The sequence below is a fragment of the Ananas comosus genome, unplaced genomic scaffold, assembly GCF_001540865.1.
Source record: "Ananas comosus cultivar F153 unplaced genomic scaffold, ASM154086v1, whole genome shotgun sequence".
NCBI classification, from domain to species: Eukaryota; Viridiplantae; Streptophyta; class Magnoliopsida; order Poales; family Bromeliaceae; genus Ananas; species Ananas comosus.
In genome coordinates this window covers 42,174-49,457 of record NW_017893504.1, presented here as the reverse complement: position 1 = coordinate 49,457, position 7,284 = coordinate 42,174, and positions in this window count along the sequence as shown.

The following is a 7,284-nucleotide window of genomic DNA, read 5'->3' as shown; positions in this document are numbered from 1 at the left end:
GCGCATGCACAGACCCGCCGTGTACACCAAACAACCACAGTGCACACAAGGCGTCTACCAAAAACTAGAATGAACAAGATAAAGTCCTAACAAGACTATCAGAGCGAGTAATATAAAATCACTAATGTTCTAGCATAAAGAGATCCACAATATATACAAAATGTATACAACTAAATCCAAAAGTCTAACATAATCTCTAAACTAAAATGCATAATACATCTTTCCACAAGGTACAAAAAAAGATGATGTCGGGTCCCTCCAAAATAACTCCGTAGGGCCTCTAGCTAGTCGCTAACCACTTGCCTCGATTTCTAGCCTCTCCCGATGCGGATAGCTCTGAAACAAACAACAAAACAGAGGGCGTGAGAACTATTAACAATAGTTCCCAATGGGCAAGTCGCCGACCTCAGCGAAATACACCATTAGGCTAATATAGGCATGCTATAAGGGAAATAATTAAGCAAATATATGAAAAGTAAGTAATTAAACAAGATTAATCATAGTCATGCCTCTACTACAAGTTTAACTATCATGTATATGATGTTTTACTTTCACTTGATCAACTATATGTCAATGTTGATTAACATGCCTAATCAAATGTATGCCAATGTCCATTTACATGCATAATCATAATGTCCATAATGCTACATAGAGTAAATTATGCTTTTCATTGTTATTCTAACCATGCATCCATACAATCAACGTAGATGTAAACATACTACCACTAGAGTGTCAATGCTAACAATGACTAACATAAGGTCCACAATATGCACTATCATGCATGTCCACTAGTCCAACTAATATGCACCATCTAGTAGTAGTTTCCACTTTACACTTTAGGTATCATAGTTCAATCCTCGTCATGGATCTACACGTGTGTAGTAGGGCTTGTGCCGTGCCTAGGTGGCCCCGTGGTAGTCCAACATTCCCCCGTAAAGAATGAGCCTGTCCCACGTCGGTCCACTTCAGCACTCCATCCCGCACAGGCGAGCTTATGTCGCGTAGACTATCTCCGGAATGCCAGCTTGTGGGGAGCGACCCTCACAATCTTGTGCGAATGAGCACAATGACAAGCAAGCATGATCAATAGTATCCAACTCTCGTTCATCATGTCTGAAATATGGAATAAGTACCAACGACCCAAAGGTTCAACATAATGTTATATTGTCAAAGTTGTCATTTACTAATTCAATGTCACTACCTGACGTTCATGTTCACTATGTCAAGTGTAAGTCAATAGTCCATAAGCACATAACTCTTTTCATTGTCCTTTCAAGGATAGTTTTCTAATGTTCAAGTCTCAAATGAGAGTTCACACTTACACTATTCCACTATAAGCTAGGGGAATCACTTTCTCGCCATATGCATAGGTACTACAAGATATTTTCAATGCTCATGATGCATGCCATGCATATATCTTTCTACCAATGCCTCCACTTCATGGAGTAATAAACTATCATACAAGTCCTTTCATTCTATTAATGCTACATGCAATTATCCACCTTGCCATTCGCCCAAGGGCGCTCAAATCTCATATCACATGTCCAACCCATGGAATGCAACTACCGATCCCTAGATCGAATGCAATTTCACAATGTTATATACTAGTTGTTCAACTAGATGAGATTCATCAAACTTAGTTTCATGTTTACCCTAACATGCACTTGTGTCACAATGTCATATTTACCTTGTCTACCACAAGTATGTCTCAACTTGCAACTAATTGCTAAGTCTCATTCATTCACATGTCAAAGTCATGGGGTGTAGTTATCAATCTCTAAGTCAAATACATTGTCATAATGTCAAGCCCTAGGTAATCCACTAGGTTAAATACAACATGGTTAGCTTCATGTTTAGCCTTGTTATTCACTAGGTCACAATTGCTTGTCTACTCAAACATATTGTTCAACATGTGAGATAATCACTTTCTAACCTATTCACTAGGTCCCCTCCAAGGTGTATATCGACATCCATACTCTAACATACTTCCTAATGTTGCATAAAAGAGAAATCATCATGAAGTGTCATTTTATGCCTAAGTCCACAAATATGCCTTTACTATATAGAGCAAAAATTTTACTATACATAACATGTATGTATTATGTTTTTATAAATTCTAGCATGTCATATTGAGCATGAATAAGCATCTAAATATGTCTTAAAACCAAGAGGAAGACGTTGGGGGAGTTCACCCATTTCGGTGAGGTCAAACCCACCGGAAGCACTTCGAACCCTTTCGTTCCTTCGAACGAAGTTGTCCCCCGAACTTCTAACACCTTAAGAAAAATTCTAAAGAGTTAGAAACTCCAAAATGACTATTTCAAAAACCTTCGAAAAACACACATACAATAAGGTGAAAAATACCTTTGATCAAGATACACTTGTTCAAAGCTCAAATCAACCCAAAGGATCTTCAAATCCAACCTAAAGGAGAGTTCTACACCCATCAATCAGGTTCCAAAAGCCTCAAATCAAGAAACTCCAAAATAAACCCTAGTTTTCCCAAAACTAGGTTTTCATCTCCAAACCTTGCAAAAATCACAAATAGAGGTTGCAAGTTGGGTACTAACTTTCAAGAGAGTTCCAAATCAAGTATCATGAGCTAAGGTTGGAGATCTTTCCTCGATCAAGCTCCAATCTTCTCATCCAAGCTTCTTCCAAGGTCCACAAGCTTGCCACCATGAAGAGGAAGGAGAAAAAGAGATCAAACCTCAAATTAAAAGAAGTTTGGGAGAGAAATCTAGAGAGAGAATGGGAGAAAACCCTACCTTCCTCCTTCTCCAAGCTCAGCACAAAGGGTGTTATGAGGGGGGGTGAGGGTTGTTATATACATGTTGTAACAAAACCCAAAAAGCCCCTCAAAACACCAAAAATTGCAAACTGCACGAACTGCAGTTTTTTTACATTGCGTACCGATACGCGGGAAAGAGTACCGGTACTAGGCCAACAAAACTGCCAAACCCGAGCCTCGGGTAAGCGAGAAAATACACTGCGTACCGGTATCATCGCGATGCAGCACCGGTACCAGGTCTAGTAACGATACCAAACCGATACAGTACCACTACAACAGAATTAGGTTAAAGGGACACATGTTTGGGACACTTTTGTGTAAGTGTCACATTTATGCCAAAACTTTAAAAAAAACCTACTAATGCCTAAATATAAAGTCCAATCCAACTAAAATAAAAGGATACTCTACTCAACCCACCCCACCCAGTCCATTCGGCCCGATTATAAACAGAAAAAAAAAAAGAAAAAAAAAGAAAAGAAAAATCAATTATTATTTCCCCTTCTCCCCTTACTCAATTGACTGAAATCCTAGATGTAGATCCCTTCCTCTCGTCCTCCTCTGCCACCGCAGCCAACGAGGTAGAGTTCCAGCGGTTGCTAAATGCTTAAATAAATGTTGGTAAATTAGCAGCACTCTTTTAGATTATAGCGACACTCTTTAACTGTCACTATATACCTAGCGACCCCATATATAGCAACACTTTTTAAAAGTGTTGGTAATTTAGCCAGTAGCACTTTTTTGACTTATACCGACATTTAAAAGTGTCGCTATAGACCGTTTTTGTTGTAGTGTACCGGTAGTCTGCCCTGCAGGGTCAACCCGAGAGCAACCCAAATCCTTCTTTTTAGAGGTTTTGGTGCTAGGTTTTCATCCTCACTCCTCGGGACGCGGGTCATAGGTCGGAACACAGTCGACGACCATACAGAAAACTCAAAAAGGCTTAGTTCACAAATCAAACACTCGAACCTCGCAATTTGCTAAAGTTCAGTGTGTTACATATCACAAAGACGGCGACCTGGTTTAAATGAACTAAACTCAAGTCAAGCCTATCACGAAGACGGCGACCGGTTTAATGAACCGAACCTGGGTTAAGCCTATCACGAATACGGCGACCCGATTTAATGGATTGAACTCGGGTCAAGCCTATCACGAAGACGGCGACCCGATTTATTGAACGAAACTCAAGTCGAGCATATCACGAAGATGGCATCCCAGTTGATTGAACCAAACTCGGGTCGAACATATCACGAAGACGGCGACCCTATTTATTTAATCAAACTCAGGTCGCCTATCATGAAGACGGCGACCCGTTTTATTTAATCGAACTCGAGTCAAGTCTATCACGAAGACAGCGACCCAATTTAATGAGCCGGACTCGGGTCAACCCTATCACGAAGACGGCGACCCGATTTATTTAATCGAACTCGGGTCGAGCCTATCACGAAGATGGCGACCCGTTTTATTTAATTGAACTTGGGTCAAGCCTATCACGAGGACAGCGACTCGGTTTATTTAATCGAACTCGGGTTGAGCCTATCACGAAGACGGCAACCTGATTTAGTGAATCGGACTCGCGTCAAGCCTATCACGAAGACGACGACTCGAGAAAAATGTTTATCATGTTTTTTTATTATTTTATTATTATTATTATTATTTTGGTTTGAATCGGGTTTCAACCGTGTCGAGCCTATTGCAAAGATGACAGCTCGGTATGATCATGGGTCCAATGAGAGTAACGATCCAATATTGGGATTGAAAATGTTGAGCCTATCCCGAAGACGGCCGCTCGATCAATCCGACACAAGGATCGCCACCAACACGTGTGCATACATATTATAGCGGAGGCGATATTGAGGGAGAAGGGTTTAATGAATACGCGCGTATGGTGTAATAACGATTCAATGCCAAATTTGATCGAGTCAACCTCTTACGAAGGCGGTTGTGTTGATCAAACCGACAGAAAATCGCGACTATACCATATGCGCGTATACACCAACCCGTCATCATCGTAGAAAAAAAAAAAAAAAGGCTATATGGCCTCCTCGGCCTGTAGTCGAAGTTCGTTATTTCGCGCCATCGCCAAATGAAACAGCCAAGCCTCTTTTTTTTTTTACTTTTTTTTTTTGTCCTTCTATCTCTTTCTTTTTTTTTGTTCTTTTCATTGTTTCTCTAAGCTTTTTTTTTCTCTCTACAAAAAATCCTTTTTTTTTTTTTACTTACATCTTGGATCCAATTTATAGGGATCCAAGAATCATTTATTATTTTTAGAAATAATTCAAAATAAATCTCTCAAAAGGCAATTTTATTATCTACTACATCTTATAAGGAACTTAAATACTTAATACTATTTTTAGATATCTTCTCTTTTATTATTTATTTTGAAATAACAAAGAGTTTTTTTTCTTTCCTTTTTTTTTATTTTGTTTTCTTTACTTTTCTCTTTTTTTCTTTTTTGGGCTTTTTTTGCAATTGGCCCCTTAAAAAAAATTAATTTTAAAAATAGCTCCAGTAAATTTATATTTGCAAAAATGGCCCTAGCCCTGCCACGCAGGCGTCACGTCAGTGCCATGCGGGCGAGGTTGGGGCCAGATAGTTAAGTTTGAACATGGTGAACCATTCACCGTGTCACCATTCACCGTATATAGACACGGTGAATGGTTCACTGTGTTTACTGTGTGCCTTCCTTGTGGGACTTGGGGACTGGGACTTGGGGACTTGAACTTGGGGACTTACGAAGGGCGCGGGTAATACATTAAACACGGGAAACTGTTCACCGTGTCTAAATACGGTAAACAGTTCACCGTGTTTAGTAGAGTTACAGCGCACTTACAATTAGTTTTTCACAATAAGCCACTAAAATACAACATCAACAACACAACAACAAATTCAATACAACAATACAAGAAATTCAACATGGATAATACAACAACAAATCCAACACAACAATAAATCCAACCGAACATTAATAGAGCATCGATACCATATCATCATAACAGAATATCAAAAATTAAAGTAAGTTTTTCAATAATATAGAAAGTTCGGTGTAATTTAAAATTTACAAAAATATAATGTCATGTTCTTCTCCTAGTCCCTCGACCACATTTACCTACACGTCCCCTACCACGACCGCGACCACGATCAACACCATGCTCATCAAAGAGCTCTATGACCTCCAACTGGTCGAAATGTTCAATAGCAGCACCCTCAATAACTGGCTGTGTCCTGCGTCTCGATCACCCGTCTGATCAGTTGCTCAATCATTGCAGGTGTCGGTAGTATGTATGGCCGTGGAGAAGTTGAAGAGGAGGACTGATCTGTATGGAGAGAATGCAACTGACGTCGGCGCATACAATAAACAATATTGACTGGTCGAGGTGGATCCTCTGGTACTGGTGCTGATACTGTGTTTGAATGATAAAGTGGCTCTTCTATCGGTGAAGATGGCCTCGGTGGACTATACAATAGTACATGGCCCGACGTTGATGGTCCACCATGTTCTGCTGGCCGTGGAGGTATAGCGTGTGGAAGCGTAGGTAAAGTCTCCAAAACTGCTTCCATTTGATCGGCAACTTGTGATAGGGTGTCTAATACTCCACCATATGGAATATCTGGCAGAACATGTCTAATCGTATAATATGATCTCTACACGATATCGACCTGAAATAAAAGCACCATCATAAAGATTACACTAAACTTTTTTTATATATAAAAATAAATATAAAGTGATATTATGTATTAAAATCATACCAATACTCTCTCGATGTGACCACATGGCTGATACGTGAGAGGTGGCCACTGTACTGGCCTAGATATCCACCTTCCAATGATCCTCCAATACCACTGTATGTAAATAGTGGTAGCTCGTATAGAATCTGAATCTACCTCAGGGTCCACCTCTACTATATCCATCAACCTATTATCCTAACGCTGAATATATGAAGCATGATACGCCGCCCAATTCTCATCTGCTCTACCTCGTGAAGTGATGCGAGGTATGGCAAGAATCAACCACACATCTCACAGTGTATCTAGTTGTATTTGACTTAACAACTTTAAGCTGCACATTATGTGCAATGTGCCAAGCTTCCAAAGCATTCACCAAGAATGATTTATCAGAAAATGTCCGATTAGCCCGTGCCTTATCACTTGGAGGACCCCAATCCATATTTTGTTCAGTATATGCATCAACAACGGTTTGATGAATTAATTCATCACCCAGGAGAAACCGTTGTCGTTGATCTTCAAATTCCTTGAATTCTACCAGATCCGATACATCATCGTTGTTGACATTTGAATTTTCAATCCATTCAACACTTTCATCTCGAATGGCGCATGCGAGTGCATTCAAACCTCCGTCATGATCAGGTTCCAAAGAATGCGGAACAAAGGATTCCTTATCATCACTAGAACAGCATCAATTCGCCTTTGATCCTCTTCATCACTTTCAATAACATACTCCTCATCCCTTCTAATTACGTCATCATTATCAATTG